Source organism: Somniosus microcephalus, chromosome 3, assembly GCF_052327205.1.
Source record: "Somniosus microcephalus isolate GS21.2 chromosome 3, FLI_Smic_1.0, whole genome shotgun sequence".
Lineage (NCBI taxonomy): Eukaryota > Metazoa > Chordata > Chondrichthyes > Squaliformes > Somniosidae > Somniosus > Somniosus microcephalus.
This window is the reverse complement of record NC_140989.1, coordinates 261,040,817-261,064,074: the sequence shown is the minus strand read 5'-3', so window position 1 is coordinate 261,064,074 and position 23,258 is coordinate 261,040,817.

Below are 23,258 nucleotides of genomic sequence, written 5' to 3'. Positions count from 1 at the left end.
CACTTCAGACACACCAAACACACTTACCTTTGCACTCATGCACCCATCACTCACCTGAACACCGGCATCGCGACCCCTCCAAGTCCTTCAACCCGACAGCCCGCCTGCTCTAACCTTGCGTGGTTTGGCGCTGTCGGGAATCCCATACGACATCCCTCAAAATAGGGATTAGGCTAAAAACTGCCTGTTAACTTCCTGATAACAGGCAGTTAATTGGCACTAATCCCTTCCCGCCTCGGGTCGGTGGGTCCCAGTGTGGGGTGGGAACCCGCCTCCCTTGAAACTTACGTGGAGGTGGGTTTTGGGCGGGATGGTGTCGGGACCCCCGAATTCAGGATTTTTGCCCCCCACACGCCTGAAAGCCCGCCTCACAGCCCAATGAAAATCTGCTGCTTTGTGTCTGTCTACACGGAAGAAGATGCAAAAAACTTCCGGGAAATAGTGGAGAACTAAGGGTCTAGCGAGAATGAGGAACTGAAACAAATTAGTTTAGTAAAAAAATAGTACTGGAGAAATTAATGGGACTGAAAGCCAATAAATCCCCTGGACCTGATGGCCTGCATCCTAGGGTTTTGAAAGAGTTGGCTATAGAGATAGTGGATGTATTGGTTGTTATTTTCCAAAATGCCATAGATTCTAGAACGGTTCCCGTGGAAGGTATTAAATATAACCCCATTATTTAAGAAAGGGGGGAGAGAGAAAATGGGGAACTACAGACCAGTTAGCCTGACATCAGTAGTAGGGAAAATGCTAGAATCTATTATTAAGGACATGGTAACAGGGCACTTAGAAAATAATAATAGGATTGGGCAGAGTCAACACGGATTTATGAAAGGAAAATCGTATTTGACAAATCTTAGAGTTTTTTGAGGTTGTAACTAGCAGAATAGATAAGGGGGAACCAGTGGATGTGGTATATTTGGGTTTTCAGAAGGCATACGATAAGGTGCCACACAAGAGGTTATTAAACAAAATTAGGGCTCATGGGATGGGGGTAATATACTAGCATGGATTGAGGATTGGTTAATGGACAGAAAACAGAGAGTAGGAATAAACGGGTCATTTTCCGGTTGGCAGGCTGTAATTAGCGGGGTACCGCAAGGATCAGTGCTTGGGCCTCAGCTATTCACAATCTATATCAATGATTTGGATGAGGGGATCAAATGTAATATATCCAAGTTTGCTGATGATACAAAGCTGGGTGGGAATGTAAGTTGTGAGGAGGATGCAAAGTGGATTCAAGGGGATATAGACAGGCTAAGTGACTGGGCAAGAACATGGCAAATGGAATATAACGTGGAGAAATGTGAAGTTATCCACTTTGGTAGGAAAAATAGAAAAACAGAGTATTTTTTAAATGGTGAAAGACTGGGAAATATTGGTGTTCAGAGGGACCTGGGTGTCCTTGTACACGAATCACTGAAAGTTAACATGCAGGTACAGCAAGCAATTAGGCAAGCAAATGGTATGTTGTCCTTTATTACAAGAGGATTTGAGTATGAGAGTAAAGATGTCTTACTGCAATTATATAGGGCCCTGGTGAGACCACACCTAGAGTATTGTGTACAGTTTTGGTCACCTTACCTAGTGAAGGCTATACTTGCCATAGAGGGAGTCCAATGAAGGTTCACCAGACTGATTCCTGGGATGGGGGGATTGTCCTATGAGGAGAGATTGAGTAGTGTGATATCCGAGTGGTACATCACAAGAGAGAATGATGTCTTTCTCTGCATTGTAGTGGACCAGCACATCCGAGGACAGCATCAGTTTCTTGGACTGTTCAAATGAAACCCTCTGTTCCTCTTCCCACTGCCACTGTGTCTCCTTGTGCAGAAGTTTGTGAAGAGGTGCTAACACTGTTGCCAAGTTTGGTAAAAATCTGTTATAATAGTTTAGCAGTCCCAGGTAAGCTTTTAATCTGCAAGTATGCATGACTCATATCCAGCTTCGTGAATTTCTTCCCTCCACCCAGGTTTGCAAAGAGATCCTCTGTTTTGGGAATAGGATACTGTTCTAGTTTAGACACCCTATTTACTGTCAATTTATAATCGCCACAGATTCTTACCGAATTGTCCGGTTTTAAAACAGGTACAATGGGAGCTGCCTATTCTGAACATTTCACAGGTTCCAGTATGTTCTCTCTCAAAAGACGATCAAGCTCAACCTCTACCTTCGGTTTCATGGCATACGGCACAGGTCATTGTTTAAAAAACCTTGGCAGTGCCTCCTTGTCTACATAAATCTTAGCTGGGGGGGCCATTAAATGTGCCAAGTTCTTCCTTGAACACGTTCTCATGTTCAATCAACACTTCTTGCAAAGACAACTGTTTGCCTCCCTCTATTTGATTTATTGCTCCCCAATCTAATTTAAGTTCTTGTATCCAGCCCCGACCTAACAGGTTTGGTCCAGAACCCGATACTACAACTACAGGTAGCTGTTCCACGGTGTCCCTGTGTTGCACAGTTACAGTAGCTGTACCCAATGTCACCACTCGTTCACCGGTATATGTTTTAAGCTGCATAGAGCAAGACTTTAACTCTGGAACTTTTGCACGGTTCCACAATTTTGAGTACTCCTCCCTGTTCATTATGGTTACGCCGCATCCTGTATCCACCTCAAAGTTGACCTTAGAGCCATTTACTGTCAGTTGCAAAGTGACAGGATCCACTTTTGGAATGTTCTCTACCATACTATGCATTATGAACATGTCGTCTTCTTTCTCAGCTTCTCTGCTGATGTGATGTGCTCCCTGTCTTTTCACTTCTCTTCCTAGGTTTTGCTTTCCTCCCTCTTTTGGTTTGTATTCCTCCACGGTTGCTTTTGCCCTGCATGCACATTTTATGTGTCCTTTTTTCCCACACTTGTGGCACTTTTCCTCCAGAAACCTGCATTCCCTCACCAGGTGATCGCCATTGCATCTATAACATGCCTTTACATGCTCACGTTGTGGTTTCTGACGCCTGCTTAACTTATGCACAACAACCTGACCTGCAACTTGCTTCGTAGTAGCCCAGTCTGAACCTTGTATTTATTTTACATCCCGGTCCGCTGTCTCTATGGCTTGAGCAAGTTCCAACGCTTTTTCATACGTAAGCCCAGTCTCGGACAATAATCTCCTCTGCATTCGATCATCCATTATCCCGCAAACTAGCCTATCTCTCAGCATGTCTTTCAGGTTGTTCCCGTAATTGCAATCGTGTGCCAATTTTCGCAACACCGCTACATAATCCAATATAGTCTCTCCTGGTTTTCTGTTCCGTGAATTAATTTTGAAATGCTGTACAATCTTACTCGGTCTGGGATTGAAATGGTCCTTTAGCAAGTCCACTAAGTCAGCAAATGATCTGTCTCCAGGCTTTGCAGGACTGCATAAGTTTCTCATTAAACTATACGTCTGACTTCCCATGGAAGTGAGCAAAATAGCTTTCCTTTTTCCGACATCATCTATATCATTTGCTTCAAAGAAATGCATCAGCAACTCGCAGTACTCATCCCAGGTCTGTGTCTGAACATCAAAAGCAGAGATCTTTCCTACCGTAGCAACCATGATCCCTTATTCAGTGCTCTTTTTTTTTTCTTCTTCAAGATGTGATCTGTTTATCCTCGTCGCCAATATGTGATATCCGAGTGGTAAGGTCAGAAACTGAGAGAAGCGAGGTATTAGGAACAAAACCCAACTGTTTATTACATGGTGTAACAGAGAGACATAGCTCTTACAAGCTGGAAGCCAGGCACATTTCTTACTGCACGAGCCAAGATGGAGGATGAACTGCTGAGTCATACCCATAATGCAATGCCACATTACCATGTTAACTGGTGTACCAGGACATTGAATACATGACCCATTACCTTAAATACTGGTGAATGTGAACCCTTAATATTTGGCTCCATCTGGTGGATAACTTAAACATTACATCCCAGATTACTATAAGTAGACTAGGCCTATATTCTCTAGAGTTTAGAAGAATGAGAGGTGATCTCATTGAAACATACAAAATTCTTACAGGGCTTGACAGGGTAGATGCAGGGAGGATGTTTCCCTGGCTAGGGAGTCTAGAACCTGGGGTCACAGTCTCAGAATAAGGGGTCGGCCATTTAGAACTGAGATGAGGAGAAATTCCTTCACTCAGAGGGTGGTGAATTTTTGGAATTTTCTGCCCCAGAGGGCTGTGGAGGCTCAGTCGTGAGTATATTCAAGACAGAACTCGATAGATTTTTGGATATTAAGGGAATCAAGGGCCATGGGGATAGTGCAGGAAAGTGGAGATGAGGTTCAAGATCAGCCATGATCTTATTGAATGGCGGAGCAGGCTCAAGGGGTCGAATGGCCGACTCCTGCTCCTATTTCTTATGTTCTTATTATCCTGGAGGGTTGGCAACCATACTTAGGTTTGGCTTGACAGTGTGTATCAGTATCCCATTAAGATAGATGTGGCATGGTGTAGAGTGCTGTTATCAGAGTTACATAAGAGCCTTCAATCTGATGAAGGTTGCACACGTAAAACGTCATTATCTGTGATTTCACGTTTCAAATGCATTTCCAGTATTTTTTGTTTTTATTTCATGGGATTTATTGTGCATAGTGATTTATTTGATAATTGCTGCTATTATTCATATCACTCTACCCTCCCATCAAACCTGGAGAAAGGGCAAACCTGACCATGAGAGTGCTGAATGTGTGATGCAACTCTGTACATTTACTGGCTTGCTTATCCCAATTATTCAGTCCAATTACAGTCTTATTCAGCGAATGTATATAAGAAATAGGTAGAATAATTCTCTTGTAGAGGCAGAGGAAAATGCTGTACCTCAATCAAGAGCTTCAGATGGTATCATAAACTATAACACTGCAATTCCGGCTCCACATGAAGGTGATCCAACCCCAAGATTAGATTTACAGCTTTTAACACTACCTGTTATAATAAAATGTTATGATTTTGAATTGATAATGACATTCGTGGGAAGCAACTAATTTTCTGAGGTCCATTTGATTTAAGGAAAGCTCTTGAATCAGTACCCCAATAAAAATAATTCTGATATACAGAAAGTACGCCATTGCTCAGTTCACAGGAGGTGTACATTTTTATTTTAACAGTGGTTTGCCAAGTAACTATGTAGTTAGTAGTTAGACAGTACATTTCTTTGTATTGACTGATTTCTATAACACAATGTAATTCTGTTAGATGCTTAGTAATACTCTTTGTGACTTTCAGTATTTACCACAAAATGTGATTGTCAAAATAATTATTTTCTGACTCTCAAAAAAACATAATTCTGTATTAAAGTTAATTTACCTCTTAAATGTACAGGGCTATCGGCCCCCTACAGGAAAGTGAGGATCTTGTAGGCAGAAGGAACTTGTATTTCAGGTTGATTCATGTTATTAGATTATTTTTAAATTACAGATTAAATGCAAAAATCTAAAAGAAAAATCTAATCAAACTTGCAGTTTTTGTTGCAGTGAAATGTTGGCCATTAATCAACCAGGCACATGGTTTAGCTTTGCCTATTGGAAGAAAAAACCACACGGTACAAAAAATCATACTCGTTTTATGGATTGCGATAGATTAATGTCATGCTTGAAATACATAGGAATTCTCCAGTACTTTATTTCTTGTCTGTAGCAAGATGCATTTGTTTGGTAAATTCCAATGATGTTGATTTTTGCACTTTTACTGGATTAAACATTCTAAAGTCATTGGTTAGTATTCCCTCTATATCCATATTTATACGGTACTAGATTTGCAGTGGAGAAATACTTTACCCCACTTTGTGCAATGCAGTAACTCATGTTACAATACTTACTCTTAAGGCACTGTGGAATTACTGTGGCCAGAATTTTCTCAAAGGAGTCGGGTTGGGGGTGGGGGGCTTCCGAGGCGGGTGGGAAACCCAGGAGGCTGGGTTTCCCGCAGGTCCTGCCAACTTTAACAGCAGGGCTTGATTTTGATGCGATGCCTCAGATTTCCGCCCACAGCCAGCCAGATTGAGAGGCCTTAGAAGCGAGGGGCCGGTCCAGGAGAGGGATCACGGGAGGAGGATCGGCAATCGGCAGGGGTCGGGGATCGCGGCGGGAGAGAGAGCATCAGCAGGGGTCGGGGATCGCGGCGGGGGAGAGAGCATTGGCAGGGGTCGGGGGTCGCGGGGATAGAGTATCGGCAGACGTCGGGGATCACGGGGAGAGAGCACCGGCAGGGGTCGGGGATCACGGGGAGAGAGCATCAGCAGGGGTTGGGGATCGTGGGGAGAGAGCATTGGCAGGGGTCGGGGGTTGCAGGGAGAGAGTATCGGGGCAGGCGTCAGGAATCATGGGGAGAGAGTATCGTCAGACGTTGGGGATCACTGGGAGAGAGCATCGGCAGGGGTCGGGGATCATGGGGAGAGACCATCGGCAGGGGTTGAGAATCATGGGGAGAGAGCATTGGCAGATGTCGGGGATCACTGGGCGAGAGCATCGGCAGGGGCCGGGGATCGCGGAAGGAGAATCAGCAGGGTTTGAGGATCGCGGGGAGAGAGCATCGGCAGGGGTCGGGGATCGTGGCAGGGGAGGGAGCATCAGCAGGGTTCATAGAAACATAGAAACATAGAAGATTGGAGCAGGAGTAGGCCATTCGGCCCCTCGAGCCTGCTCCGCCATTCAATGCGATCATGGCTGATCATCCAAATTCAGTACCCTGTCCCTGCTTTCTCCCCAGATCCCTTGATCCCTTTAGCCTTAAGAAATATATCCAACTCCTTCTTGAATATATTTAATGAATTGGCCTCTACTGCCTTCTGTGGTAGAGAATTCCACAGGTTCACCACTCTATGGGTGAAGAAATTCCTCCTCATTTCTGTCCTAAATGGCTTACCCCTTATCCTTAGACTGTGACCCCTGGTTCTGGACTCACCGGCCAATGGGAATATCCTTCCTGCATCTAGTCTGTCCAGTCCTCTCAGAATTTTATAAGTCTCAATGAGATCCCCTCTCATTCTTCTAAACTCCAGCGAGTATAAGCCCAATCGACCCAATCTCTCCTCATACGTCATTCCTGCCATCCCAGGTATCAGCCTGGTGAATCTTCACTGAACTCCCTCCATGGCAAGAACATCCTTCCTCAAGGCAACCAAAACTGCACACAATACTCAAGATGTGATCTCACCATGTAAGAATTCGCAATAATTTACAGTTCTGAAGATTAACTTTTTTGATTAAAGAATCCCTGGGCGTTGTGCTTTTAAATTTCCAGGGATAAAAATGGCTGTCACACCACATGGCCGAAGACCAAGGAATTGGAAAGCAGCTTTCTGTGTCTGGAAGTAAGGTTCAATGGAGCTGCCAATCAAAGGGGAGTCCCCACCCCCCCTGCAGCAGGACAATCGATGCCTGTTTACAAAACGTTCTACAATGCTGACTCTAAGGTCGAGTGCTTGAAACTGCCAGCATGAACAAAGGAACTTTGTTTGTTAAGCACTCAAGACTGTCAATCAATTGTGGTTCCAGATGACCACAGGACAATGCTTTGTTTACAAAGCAATTGAATGCTATTAGCATTTGTTTGTATATTGAGTGGATACATCTAAACTGCAGAAGAGACTTTTGGATCTTGAATGGGAACCGTTTTAGAACTGAATGGGTTTAAATCACCTAGCATTCTGGACAATAGAGCAGTTGTATTTCCCTTTTGTTTCAGCCCAGGGAGCTCCGGAAGACACATTAACCCAGTCCAACCACTCTGAGTTAGCCAATCACAGCTTTCTCTTGAATAACAACAGAAAATGCTGGAAAATCTCAGCAGGTCAGGCAACATCCGTGGAGAGAAATTTGAGTTGACGTTTCGGGTGGAACCCTTCTTCAAAACTGGAAAGAAAAGAAAACAGATCGAAGGCAGGGCTACGATCAGACAAAAGAAGTGAAAGAAACAAAAGAGCTAGACGAGAAGGTAATAGGCTGAGATTAGATGTAAAGTGTACTGGCAGGGCAAGAGATAGCTGCCAGGTGTGAGAGAGAAACAAAAGGAAAGGGGGGGGGAAGGAGTGGAAAAATTACAAGAAAAAATGTGTAATAGGGGCCGAGGTTATCATCTGAAATTTTTGAACTCGATATTGAGTCCGAAAGGCTGCAGAGTGCCTAATCGGAAGATGAGGTGCTGTTCCTCGAGTTTACGTTGAGCTTCCGTGGAACAATACAAGAGGCTAAGGACGGTGAGGTCCGAGTGGGAATGGAGCGGTGAATTAAAATGACAGGCGACCGGAAGCTCGGGGTCACCCTTACGGACTGAACGGCGGTGTTCCGCAAAGCGGTCACCCAATCTGCATTTGGTCTCCCCAATGTAGAGGAGACCGCATCGTGAGCAGCGAATACAGTATACTAGATTGCAAGAAGTACAAGTAAATCGCTGTTTCACCTGGAGGGGGTGTGTGGGGCCCTGGACAGTGGGAAGGGGGGAGGTATAGGGACAGGTGTTACATCTCCTCCGCTTGCACGGGAAGGTGCCAGGTGAAGGGGAAGGGCTGTTTGGGGTGATAGAGGAGTGGACTAGGGTGTCTCGGAGGGAGCGGTCCCTACAGAATGCTGAAAGGGGAGGGGAGGGGAAGATACATTTGGTGGTGGGATCACTTTGGAGGTAGCGGAAATGCCGGAGGATGATCCGTTGAATGTGGAGGCTGGTGGGGTGAAAGGTGAGGACAAGGGGAACCCTATCGTGGTTGCGGGAGGGAGGGGCAGGGGTGAGGGCAGAAGTGTGGGAGATAGAACTGACACGGTCGAGGGCAGTGTCAACCACGGTAGAGGGGAATCCTCGGTTGTGGAAAAAGGAAGACATGTCTGAAGCACTGGTGTGGAAGGTGGCATCATTGGAGCAGATACGGCGGAGACGGAGAAACTGGGAGAATGGAATAGAGTCCTTACAGGAAGCAGGGTGGGAGGAAGTGTAGTCCAGGTAGCTGTGGGAGTCAGTGGGCTTGTAGTGAATATTGGTCGATAACCTATCCCCAGAGATGGAGACGGAGAAGTCGAGGAAGGGAAGGGAAGAGTCAGAGATGGACCATGTGAAGGTGAGGGAAGGGTGGAAATTGGAGGCAAAGTGAATGAAATTGTCAAGTTCGGGGCGAGAGCAGGAAACGGCACCGATACAGTCATCAATGTATCGGAAAAAGAGGTGAGGGAGGGGACCAGAGTAGGACTGGAACAAAGATTGTTCCACATAGCCCACGAAAAGGCAGGCATAGCTAGGACCCATGCTGGTACCCATGGCAACACCTTTGATTTGGAGGAAATCTTGTGTATTGGACACTTTGGGTGGGAATTTTGCACACAGCCCTTGCAAGGCAGAATGGCAGGGGGCTCACCAGGTATATAAGACAGCTGCTGAGAAGCTATCTCTCTTTTCTTTACTTCCTGGGACCAGAGGTGAGCGGGGTGTTCTGACTCCTCGGCAAGGCAACCTAGCAGGAGTTTGGGGTGGTGATTTAAGGGTAATTGCTAAGATTGTTTAAGTAACATTGGAGCCATTTTATCCCTCGTTTTTGCCATCTGCAACCCCCTGTTTTACTGTAATTACTGTGTTCATGTGGTATAGTTTATTCTTTTGATTGTAGTTTATTTAGGTAATAAAACTTGATTTTTCTCTCATCCAAACCACTTGTCCATTTTAATATCATTAATTATAAGTTCCTCCACTCAGAACTGAAGGAGGGGTAGCGATTCGAAACCGCTGTTTGTAAATTGGTTTAGAGTGCAGCAGCAAAAGGCTGCTGACCAGGTGAATTACCGTAAACCAGGTAAAAGGTTGGAATTGGTCAGAGCTCAGAGGCAAAGGCTGCTGGCCAGGTAAATTACCATAAACCAGTTAAAAGATGCCCCCCTTACAAATGGCAAGCCAGGTAGGAGTGGAGGCAGTTTTTGATTTAATAAGTGGTCTGGATCTGGAGAAAGCATCAGCTATAGTTTCTCTCGTTTTCAGTATGTGGGTAGCCCTGCGGATGTTAGCAGCAGTGTGTAGGCTGACCTATCAGGGTATAGGTGGCTGGGTTAGGAAGGGTGAGATGAGCATGCAGGAGGAGGTTAAAGAGGCCAAGAATCGGGAGTCCCAGTGTGAAAAATGCCAGGCGGAGGTAGAACGCCTCATAAGAGAGGTGGATGAGGCCAGAGCTAGTGGGATGAGGGTGCGGGAAGAAAATGCACGCCTCACACTAGGGGTCATGAAATGCCAGGCATTTATAGAGCGCCTTGTGCAGGAAGTAGCAGAGGCTCGGGACAGTGAGATGAGGCTACAAGAGGAGAATGTACACCTCACCCAAGAAGCTAGCGAGGGAGAGAGCCATGCGAGAAACAAGACAGAGTTCCTAAGGTATCAAATCATAGAAGCAAAGAGGAGTGAGATGAGACTGCGGGAAGAGAATGCCCGCCTCACCTCAGAAGTGACAGAGCAGGAGGAGAAGTTTAGGGAAGTAAAGGCAGCTTATAAGCTGGCCTGCGTCCTAAGGTTTGAGGAAGCAGATCATGGCCCCTGTAGGGCAGAGATAGAAAGCCTTAACATGGCTTTAAAGGCATCAAAGGGGATGATTTGTCTGATCAGCCCGAAGGCAGGTCAGCTGGACTTTACTGGCAGCCCAAGTAGAACCATCCCACAGGCAGCACCCAGAACGGTGCTGGATTGGGAATTAGAGACCCCAAAACCTCAGCCCAAAGCTCTGAGTCTTGAGGAGCTCTGGCAGCGAGGAGGGGTGGACAATGGGGTGGTAGGAGAACACCAGCAGGTCCCGCTAGGCAGGCAGGGACCAGGACCAGTGTACCCTCTCCAACAACGGAGGTACGGTCCACCCGTGAGGAGTGAGCCTGAGAATAGGAATCCTCAGCCCACAGCAAGTTCGAGTTCACAGGCAAGCACTGTGGCTTGTGTGGGGGGAGAAGCCATTCATGTTCAGAATAAGCTGTTTAAGCCAGAGAACAGGGAATGAGAGTTCTGGGACCCTGTAGAGCAGGTCCAGTAGCAGAAATCCGGGACAAGGGAGGCACACGGGATAGTTTTGGCCCCAGACGAAAGGAAGGTCCAAAATTCCCCATTTAAAGCCACCTGGGTGAGGGAGCATGAGTTTGCTGTCCATGCAAGTTCAAGTTCACAGCCTACAAAGGCAGGCAATGTGGCTTGCTTCCAGGGACAGGTTGTCCTGCCCACAAATTGGGACACTTCCCTACCCAAGTGGGACCCTAATTTTAACAAAAGTTCGAATTTGAATTGGTTAGGTGGCTTAGGAACAGAGAAACAGCAACCTGGGATCAGAAATCTGCAGGCTGCTGCCACTCCATCCACTGAAACTGCTCGCACAGGCGCGGTTCCCCAGCCCATACCCCCAGTGGACCTTCCTCAGTTTTCCCGCGCAGGCGCGGTCGCGCGCCTGAGGGGAGAGTTTTGCCAAAAGGAGGTTTGCGCAGGCGCGGCCGTCTGTTTGAATACAGAGGCTTCACAGCCTCTGCCGCGGGACTCAGGGGAGGAGATTCACGCAGGCGCACTCACCTGTTTAAAGGGACCAGCTTCTCAGCCAGCTTCAAGAGTGGTCCCCCCCATGATGTGGGACCCTGGGGGGGCAGGGATAGCAATCCCTCTTGCAGGAGACATAGGGAGGGAGCTGACACCAGGTTTTAAACATGGGGAGGAAAATTTCCAGCCACCAGCAGCGGGTGGTGAGGGTATACCTGCCCCCAGCACAGGAGTGGGCAGGGAAGAGCAGACAAACTCAGAGAGAGATTTGCACCGGCAGGCTGCCAGGTACATTATACAGTGCGGGCTATTTGGACATGGGGGAGAAGGCTCCCAGCCAGCTAGGGCTGCGACCCTGGCTCAGGGTCCGCCAGCCAAAGTTTCCCCCATAGAGACACCCCTCAGAAGGTCTCAGCGGGTGCCCCAGCCTAAGGAAGCATGGTCACCCACGTTACAGTGGAGTAGGGCGGTCTCCCGAGCCAGGGAGAAGCCAGAGAACAGAGGCCCCCACTCAACAGCCATAAGCTGCGAGGGACCAGAGACAGGAGGCAGTCCAGCTTTGCTGCAGCCAGCAGCAATCTGCGACAGTGCCAGAGATTAGCCTGGCCGCCCGGAGACGGGCGGCATTTGTATTATAGCTTTGTATTGATTGCGTTTTGATTGTAGCGTGCTTTTAAGATGTATTTTAAGTTTAGAATGTTTTCAAAAGTCTTAAGTTTAAGTTTAAAGAGTTTAAGTTTACATGTGTGCCAAATGTTTGCATTTTGGTCCGAGGTCGAGGGACCCGACCATGTCTCCACCTAAGGCAGCAGGTCAGTGAGATCTGGCTGCATGTCCTTTTAAGTTTTTACAGGAGATTGGAAAATGAAGCAGCCCTGTTCGCCCAGCCCGAGCTGGGCATCGAATGAAGATATGGAGACAGAATGTTGGGGATCACCTCGCCACTGGACGAATCCAGGAGACCCCGCAGTGACCTTCAGGAAAAACCAGACAGGGTCCAGAGGAACTTGCCTACTCCTCCTACGGGGAGGAGATGGCCCCAGCTGGGTGGGGCACGGCCCCCAACCCAGCACCATCCTGACTGAAGTTCACTTGCGGGAGACCTCGCTGTTGAGGATTCATGATGGGGAAGCGCGGGCGCCTTGTCAGATAGGGACGCGTTCCCCGGGGGTGGGTGGTGATGGCCCGGGAAAGATTGTATAGAGGAGGGGGAGACCCAAGAGTCGCGTGGGTGCGGTCGGGGGAGGGAGGAACTCACCCGGGGGCCCACGGGCAAAGAGGGTAAGTGTGGCTGGGAAGGATGAGTGGGTGGCCGGATCTGGGATCCAAGTTTGTGTGGGGCCAGGGAGAGCTGCCACACAGGCACCCATCATTTTCTGCAGCCAGTCGAGGGAAGACGGGAGGGGGAGGGACTGGGAGTCATGATCCCATGCTCCCCGGTCTCGGTCTGTGCTAAGGTATATTTTAAACAGGAGGGGTACCCTGCCTCCACACAGGGACAAGGGAACGGCTCAGGGCTGGCGGAGCAGGCTGGTCTGTAAATCCATTCTGCCTGTTTTAAAGTTTAAGACGATCAAAGGGGGGGTGGAAGGTACTTTTACTGCCCGGGTGGGAGGAGCAATACCCACTCGAATTTTGTGACCCATCATCGGCACGTGATGGTCAGGGTTTTATTTAAGCATGTTGTTTCAAATGTTTAATGTTTTTTTGTATTTTGTGTTACAGCCCCAAATTGAGCAGAGGCGTAGGACCCTCTCCGTGCTTGGGATCATTTTGATTACATTTTGTAATAAGTTATAATGAAAAAGGTGTTTGTAAATTTGGATTACATTGTATAACTTTACAAGCGTGTAGGGGTATGAGACCCCTTATTGTAAACTGAAGTATCTGTAAGATGCCTACCGTACCATGGTTTTTTTTCTTGAATTTAAGGGGAATAGACGGGATGGGGATCAGTGGCAGATAGCTATTAGGTAAATACAGGGGATGGTTGTTCGTGAGGGGTCAGAAATTATTGCTCATTTCTTCAAGAGGATACTACAAGCAAGCTGGAAGTATCCAAGGGAGGACTGTAAGAATTCACAATAATTTACAGTTCTGAAGATTAATTTTTTTGATTAAAGAATCCCTGGGTGTTGTGCTTTTAAATTTCCAGGGATAAAAATGGCTGTCACACCACATGGCCGAAGACAAAGTACTTGGAAAGCAGCTTTCTGTGTCTGGAAGTAAGGTTCAATGGAGCTGCCAATCAAAGGGGAGTCCCCACCCCCCCTGCAGCAGGACAATCGATGCCTGTTTACAAAACATTCTACAATGTTGACTCTAAGATCGAGTGCTTGAAACTGCCAGCATGAACAAAGGAACTTTGTTTGCTAAGCACTCAAGACTGTCAATCAATTGTGGTTCCAGATGACCACAGGACAATGCTTTGTTTACAAAGCAATTGAATGCTATTAGCATTTGTTTGTATATTGAGTGGATACATCTAAACTGCAGAAGAGACTTTTGGATCTTGAATGGGAACCGTTTTAGAACTGAATGGGTTTAAATCACCTAGCACTCTGGATAATAGAGCAGTTGTATTTCCCTTTTGTTTCAGCCCAGGGAGCTCCGGAAGACACATTAACCCAGTCCAACCACTCTGAGTTAGCCAATCACAGCTTTCTCTTGTATATTGGACCCTTTGGGTGGGAATTTTGCACACAGCCCTTGCAGGGCAGAACGGCAGGGGGCTCACCAGGTATAAAAGATAGCTGCTGAGAAGCTATCTCTCTTTTCTTTACTTCCTGGGACCAGAGGTGAGCGGGGTGTTCTGACTCCTTGGCAAGGCAACCTAGCAGGAGTTATGGGGTGGTGATTTAAGGGTAATTGCTAAGATTGTTTAAGTAACATTGGAGCCATTTTATCCCTCGTTTTTGCCGTCTGCAACCCCCTGTTACATAGTTTTGCTGTAATTGCTGTGTTCATGTGGTATAGTTTATTCTTTTGATTGTAGTTTATTTAGGTAATAATATTACACTATTATATCGTGAGGGGTGTGGGGGGGGGAGTGGTGGTGTTACTGTATAGTAATAAGAAATCAGAGCACTGGATGATTCTTTTCCCCTCCCTACTCTAGGGGTGCTGTGACCTATTGTAACATCCCAACTGCTGTTCAACTGAGATCAGCTAGCTGGAAGCAGATTAGGGATTGAACCTGGGAGCTTCTGGTTAGTAATGGATTCGTACCACAGCAAGTGGTTTGTATACTCACAGCCACCAGCGTGCTTAGTGCTGGGATTTTTATCCAAGAATTCTTTATGACAGGAAATTCAGTGAGTATGGGCGACCCCAGATAAACATGCACTTGATGCCAGCATGTATTTCCTACTTACTTCCTTTGCATACAGTTTCTAATGCAAGAAATAAGTTTAAATACTTCATATAACACTGATCCTAGAATTATCTGGAGTTGATTTGTAAATATTGCGCTCATGAAGTGAGGGATATTAGTGCTGCGAAATGGAGCACTTTCCATTTCAGGCAATCAGTGGCAGAATAATGGGCTCTCAGCTCAGGTCATAGCAAAGTTAGGGCGTAGAAATGGCTTAAAATTCTCACTAATTCTAGTGTAAATGCACCCTTACGTACAGAGTAGAGCTCTCTCTATACTGCCCCAATAATGTGGCTTAGCTCCAATTTCCCCTTTTACCATTATTTCCCACAAGCCAACCTATTATGGTCTGTCTGAGGAAGATTACCAATGTACTGCCAATTGGAATAGTTGTGCAGTGGTTGAATTGTTCCCTCAGAACTGGGTTGGACTGCCCGTTCTTGTCCACGTTTCATCCTAACCAATCTCCTTGTTATTTTAAATGCTCAGCACATTAAATATAATCCGCACACTGTCAAATTTCAGCAGGATTTATCAGGACACTTTAGAAGTCTAATCACTTTTGTGTAAATAGGATTTTGTTTCAATTGAATAAAACAGATAAAAGGAGGATTGGTTAGAAAAGTGGGTTAGAGAACTATCCTTTGGGATTCCCCCACTAGCTTAGTGGGGAGATGCACCACCTGGTGTGGTATTCAACCATATGGACAAGGAAAGCACTAGGTTTCATCGCCAGTTGGTGCTGAATTAGTTGATACAAGCCTAGTTATCTTATTTTTTCACCCCTAGCCCAGGGGCACCGAGACCAATTGTACCCTCCCGCCTCCCCCACACTGCTGAGATAAGCTATCTCAGCACAGAGTAGGAATTGAGCTGGGGCATTTTGATCTGTATGTCCTCTACCAGGAGGTGCCAGCTGTTTATTTCTAATGATACACAAACAACTGCTGTGTCGCGGTATCACATTCAGTGAAACAGCAACAACGTTGGTTAGAATAACCAGCGGAATGTAGGAAACTCTTACTGATTAAAGAGAGGAGCCTTTGGGCTTCTGTGTTTGACGTTCCCCACTCAGAGACTGACCTTTCCAAGGGACTGCACCTTGACGTGGTGGGAAGGCATATGTGCTCCTATGACCCCGTGAGCTAGGCTGGCAAGGGAATAACTCCCGGTAAGGCCATCAAAGCTAAGCAGAACAGGTCAAAAGATGGGAGCCAGACTAAAGGCAGTCCACTGGTCCTCCTGATGTGGGGTTGGGGGGTCAGGCTAATGACCTTATGTCAAGGCATGTCTGTTGCAGACTTGCAAATATAAACATCAGCCACTTGGCAGGATAGGCGCACCAACGTCAGTGTTCTCGCTCAGGCCAACACCCCCAGCATCGAAGCTTTGACCACGCTCGATCAGCTCCGATGGATGGGCCACATCGTCCGCATGCCCAATATGAGACTCCCATAACAAGCGCTCTACTCGGAGCTCCGACACGGCAAGAGAGCCCCAGGTGGGCAGAGGAAACACTTCAAGGACACCCTCAAAGCCTCCTTGAAAAAGTGCAACATCCCCATTGACACCTGGGAATCCCTGGCCCAAGACCGCACAAAGTGGAGGAGAAGCATCCGGGAAGGTGCTGAATACCTCGAGTCTCTTCACCGGGAGCAAGCGGAAGCCAAGCATAAACAGCGGAAGGAGCGCACATCAACCCAAGCACCCCACCCACCCGCCCCTTCAACCACCGTCTGCCCCACCTGTGACAGAGACTGTAGGTCCCGCATTGGACTCATCAGTTACCTGAGAACTCATTTTTAATGTGGAAGCAAGTCATCTTCGGTTCCGGGGACTGCCTAAGAAGGACCACAATCTACTGGGGGCAAGGCAAGATGATACTCCGATGGAGTCAAATGTCTTGCTCTGGACAGAGAGCCGTGGAATAAATGGGTTGCCTCATATACCATTAGCTGCAGGAGATTCTACATAAACAAAGTAACTCAGAATTGGTACTATGCCAGTGCTAAGTCTGGTTGACACTACATTTTCTGCTTCTTAAACTCAGTATCAGAAATATTAATGTTAGAACTGTGAGGAACCAACACTGCTCACAAACCCCAATGTTGTAGAGTCAAGCAAGGGGTACACAGTAATAAAAACAGAAAATGCTGTAACTACTCAATGGGTCAGGCAGCATCTGTAGAGAGAGAAACCGAGTTAACGTTTCAGATCGATGACCTTTCGTTAGAACTGCTTTTAGAAAGCAATGAAGATGAACAAGGTAAAAGAGACAAACGGAAATCCCATCGGAGAGAAGAGCAGAACTTCTTCAAGCTGAGCATTCCTAGAGGAGAAGTGGCAGTGAATTAAACACTAATACAAAAGCAAAATACGGCAGACACAGAAAATGCTGGAAATACTCAGCATGTCAGGCAGCATCTGTGGAGAGAGAAACAGAGTTAACGTTTCGGGTCGATGACCTTTCGTCAATATTTCCAGCATTTACTGTTTTTATTTCAGATTTCCAGCAAGGCCCAATGTTTCCCTCTAATGTGTTTCTCCAATTTCGGTTTAGCAAGCAGGGTAGGCCTCACTTCAACTGAATTACATTATTGTACCTGACTTGTAACTGTAGAACTCGTAACCAGCCTCAGTCTCCCCTTTTTATATACTACATGATGATGTAAAGGTATTAGAAAGGGTACAGAGGTGGTTTACCAAAATATTACCAGGGATGAGGGCCTTTAGTTATGAGGAGGTTGGAAAAGTTAGGACTGTTCTCCTTGGAACAGAAAAGGTTAAGAGGTGACCTAATAGAGGTTTTCAAGATGATGAGAGGGTTTGATAGAGTAACTAGGGAAAAAACATTCCCTCTGGCAAATGGATCAATAACTAGAGGTCATAGATTTAAAATCATTGGCAAAAGATGTAGAGGGGAGATGAGAAGAAATGTTTTCATTCGGAGAGTTGTCAGGATCTGGAACGCTCTACCTGAAAAGGTGGTGGAAGCTGATTCCGTAAGTAATTTTAAAAGGGAGTTGGATGGGTATTTGAGGATGAGGAACTTACAGGGTTATGGACAAAAAGCGGGGATGTGGGACTGTGCACGACTGCTCTTTCAAAGAGCCAGCGCAGGCACGACGGGCTGAATGGCCTCCTTCTGCGCTGTAACTTTCTATGGTTCCACACGCTTTTAAAACCCAAGCTTGGCTTCATCTTAATCATGGCTATTTGATTTACCTTGGACTTCTCTCCAACTTTGCAACTCCCCGTCATCCTGCATTATGGGCCTGGGCCATTCACCTAAATGTCTTGATGTACAAGAAAATAATTTTACTTATTTCTCAATATTAGTTTGGATAGACCCCTCCCCCCACCTTGGCATTGTGGGATAATGGTTTGAAGTGGGCACATTGGCTGATTAATTTCACCCCGTGCCCCCCCCCACCTTCCAGGCTCCAGGAGTGCTCCTGATTGCTGAAAAGTATATGTGGACATCAGATGAGGAGATAATCAGGTTCAGCTTGCGATGCTCCCCACAATCAAATGACCTGCTAGCACTCACGGTCTAGGCCCACTTGAGTAAGATACCATGGAAGCATATCCCAGTAAGGAATCAATGCTTCAGGACAGGGAGAGGAAATGGACAAGTAAATAAAAGCAGCTCTTAGCTTATGTTGAAGTATGCAACTTTACATTAAAGGGGTGCAGCTGATTGCAGACACAGACCTCCCTTCAGTGGCTGTGCCCCTTAGCATAAATTGTTCAATTTTTAAAATAAATATCAGCAATCAGGTTGTCTGTGCAGTGTCAGCCATGGCTCAGTTGGTAGCACTTTCGCCTCTGAGTCAGAAGGTTGTGGGTTCAAGCCCCACTCCAGAGACTTGCACACTGTCGGAGGTGCCGTCTTTCGGATGAGACGTTAAACCGAGGTCCTGTCTGCTCTCTCGGGTGCACGTAAAAGACCCCATGGCACTATTTCGAAGAAGAGCAGGGGAGTTATCACCGGTGTCCTGGACAATATTTATCCCTCAACCTGGTCATTATCACATTGCTGTTTGTGGGACCTTGCTGTGTGCAAATTGGCTGCCGTGTTTCCTACATTACAACAGTGGCTACACGTCAAAAGTACTTAATTGGATTTAAAGCGCTTTGGGGCATCCAGAGGTCATGAAAGGCACTATATAAATGCAAGTCTGGCTGTCCTATATGTCACATTATTAATCAGTAGGCAATCCCAGAATATTGAGATGACTATCAGGATAGAAAACAGCTAGAAGTAAAAAGTGAAGTACAATAAATACGAAAGATTAACTAAATTAGTTAAGACAGGCATATCTTTTCTTCTATTGATCAAAGAGTATATTTTTTAAAAATTTACCATCCAAAATAATCCAAAATAACCCAATAAGACCCAAGATTCAACCCTAATATCCCACAAGGTCTTATACACAGCTCCAATATCTTACCCACTATCTTGCAAGGCCCTGCGACAGTCCTTATATCATGAGGGCCGACTCACATGGCATATCGTGAACACAAAGCTATCCCCGTTGAAAAGTATTGAAACTGCTTTTCACTTTAAAATAACTCAAGTTTGCTAGTGTCCAGAAAACTATCAGTGACCTACAAGTGGCCATCCACTTTTGGGGTCCAGTGAGTAAACAAACCTCTCAACAATTTCAAATGTAGTCTGACTCCAGTAACTGCATTGCTGCTGTGTAATGCACCAGTGACTGACCAGCATCCTCTATTTAAAAAGTCCAACCTTCCAGGATAAACACCACCAAAAATGGGATATGAATGCAAAGAAAGTTCCTCCAGCTAAATATTAGGAAGACCGAAGCTGTTATCTTCGGTCCTCACTATAAACTCCGTTCCCTAGCCACCAACTCCATCCCTCTCCCTGGCAACTGTCTGAGGCTGAACCAGACTGTTCGCAACCTTGGTGTTGTATTTGAACCCAAGATGAGTTTCCGACCACATATCTGCTCCAACACTAAATCCGCCCATTTCGTCCCCCATAATATTGCCGGACTCCACCCCTGCCTCAGCTCATCTGCTGCTAAAACCCTCATCCATGCCTTTGTTACCTCTAGACTTGACTATTCCAACGTATTCCTGGTCGGCCTCCCATCTTCCACTTTCCATAAACTTATCATCCAAAACTCTGCTACCCATCTCCTAACTCACACCAAGTCCTGTTTAACCATCACCCCTGTGCCCCGCTGACCTAGATTGGCTCCCAGTTAAGCAATGCCTCAATTTTAAAATTCTCATCCTTGTTTTCAAATTCCTCCATGGCCTCACCCCTCCCTACCTCTGTAACCTCCTCCAGCCCTACGAAATATCTGCACTCCTCCAATTCTGGCCTCTTGCGCATCCCCGATTTTAATCACTCCACCATTAGCAGCCGTGCTTTCAGCTGCCTAGGCCCTAAGCTCTGGAATTCCCTCCCTAAACCTCCCTCTCTCCTCCTTTAAAATGCTCCTTAAAACCTACCTCTCATCTGCACAATATCTCCTTATGTGGCTCAGTGTCAAATTTTGTTTGATAATGCTCCTGTGAAGCACCTTGGGATGTTTTACTACTTTAAAGGTGCTAAATAAATGCAAGTTGTTGTTTATTTGAAGAGCGTGAATCCCCCTTTACGGTATTTGAATTTTCTCCCTTCCTTTTTGTGGCTGTGCCCCCCCCCCCGAACAACCATTGGTTGGAATCATACCTAGCACAAAGGAAGTTGGCTGTGGTTGTTGGAGGTCATTCATCTCAATCACATGACATCACTGCAGGAGTTCCTCAGGGCAGTGTCCTAGGCCCAACCATCTTCAGCTGTTTCATCAATGACCTTCCCTCCATCATAAGGTCAGAAGTGGGGATGTTCACTGATGATTGCACAGTGTTCAGCACCATTCAAGGCTCGTCAGATACTGACGCAGTCCGTGTCCATATGCAGCAAGACCTGGACAACATTCAGACTTGGGCTGACAAGTGACAAGTAACATTCGTACCACACAAGTGCCAGGCAATGACCATCTCCAACAAGCGAGACTCTAACCATCTCCCCATGACATTCAATGGCATTACCATCGGCGAATCCCCCACTATCAACATCCTGGGGGTTACCATTGATCAGAAACTGAACTGGACCAGCCATATAAATACTGTGGCTACAAGAGCAGGCCAGAGGCTGGGAATTCTGCGGCGAGTGTCTCACCTCCTGACTCCCCAAAGCCTTTCCACCACCTACAAGGCACAAGTCAGGAGTGTGATGGAATACTCTCCACTTGCCTGGATGAGTGCAGCTCCAACAACACTCAAGAAGCTCGACACTATTCAGGATAAAGCAGCCCGCTTGATTGGCACTCCCTCCACCACTGTTGCACTGTGGCTGCAGTGTGTACCATCTACAAGATGCACTGCAGCAACTCGCCAAAGCTCCTTCAACAGCACCTTCCAAACCCGCGACCTCTACTACTTAGAAGGACAAGGGCAGCAGACGCATGGGAACATCACCACCTACAAGTTCCCCTCCAAGCCACACACCATCCTGACTTGGACCTGTATCGCCGTTCCTTCACTGTCGCTGGGCCAAAATCCTGGAACTCCCTTCCTAACAGCATTGTGGGTGTACCTACACCATATGGACTGCAGCGGTTCAAGGCGGTGGCTCACCACCATCTTCTCAAGGGCAATTAGGGATGGGCACTAAATGCAGGCCTAGCCAGCGATGCCCACATCCCATCAATGAATTAAAAAAAAATTGTTGAGGGACCCCACTTATTGTAGCACCTCCTTCTTAAATGGGTTTTCTTTGTGACATGCACCACCTACAGGCAAGAAAAAGCATGCATGGAAAATTTTCCTGTGTGCACTATTTCTAACAAAATTGTAAACACACTTCTACAATCACATTAGAAGTAAGTATCATCAAAACTCTTCCTGCTATGTTTACGAAATTGCTAACAAAGAAATCTTCCCTCACAGTGGCACTCTTATGTAGAGTCCAAAGCCAAGCAGAGCTGTCCACATCAGGGAAATGTTAAGAGTGAAATTTTTGTTCATAAAGAGTGACAGATTGCAAAACTGTTTAAATACATGCAGCCGTGTTTATTTTTCAGCACAAGATACATCAAAATAGGACTGCATTTTTAATGGAGAATAGACCAACAGCCAGTGGTCAGTATTGGCGACAGGCAAAACAGAATCTTTCCCAAAACCCTCCCAATAAATAAGGCTGCAATTAGGAATTACACCTGACACACAGTGCAGTGCTTTTAAACAATCTTGTGGCTGATCTAATTGCAGCACAGATGGGAGGCAGGCCTGAAGCTGCTTTATCGATTGGATTAACTGCCTAATTCCCAACAGCTAAATGGAATATTAAGTCTCTGTTAGTCCAAACCACAGTAGGAAACTTGTTGCTTTGAAGTGCCAGTGTTTTTGTGTTTAAAAAAAAATCCCAAGAATAAAATGTTGGAAAAAAAATCCATATAAAAAAGAATCTTCCTGATGCTGCATATCCAATAGGACTTACCACTAATCCAACAAAAAACACCAATATGGCAAATGCTCATTTCTCTCTTTTATCACAGAAAAATCACCTTAAAAGGCACATCACAGAATTACAGAAAATATACAACACAGAACCAACCCAACTTGTCTATGCCGATTTTTATGCTCCACACGAGCCTGTTCCCACCACACTTCTTCTAACCCTATCAGCATAACCTTCTATTTCTTTCTCCCTCATGTACTTATCCAGCTTCCCCTAAAATGCATCTATGCTATTCACCTCAACCACTCCTTATGGTGAAACATTCTAACCATCTCTGGGTAAAGAAGTTACTCCTGAATTCCTTATTGGATTTATTAGTGACTATCTTATATTTATGACCCCTAGTTTTGGCCTCCCCACAAGTGGTAACATCTTCTCTACGTCTACCCAATCAAACCCTTTCATAATTTTGAAGAGCTCTATTAGGTCACTGCTTAGCCTCTTCTCTAGGTTGCAGGTACTGTGGTGCTGCCATTAAGGCCTCTTTGACCACATTCAAAACGGCTGTTGGATAATGCTGTTCCACTTTTGGGTTCTTTTACCCCATTTACGTTCGATATTTTTTGGTTTCCACGTTTCAGATTTCTCACTGGTAAAGCCTCAACTCCTTGCGCGCTGGGAAGTGTTCTCACTCAGCTTCACAGTTAGCTGAATTTCAGAGTGCTGGGGAGAATCCTTTTTTTTTGGAATACTTCAGCCACCAGCCTCCACAGGAATAGTCTTGAGTGAAGCTTTCTTTTAACCTATTGTGCATGGTGATAGCAATAAAGAAGCTAGCAGCAAGCTAAATACCAAGACAGAAATGTTAGATTTTTGTCACAGACAAGCAGTGCAGCAAATTACTCGGGACAGTGAGTTTGGAGGTCATCCTCACGAGTG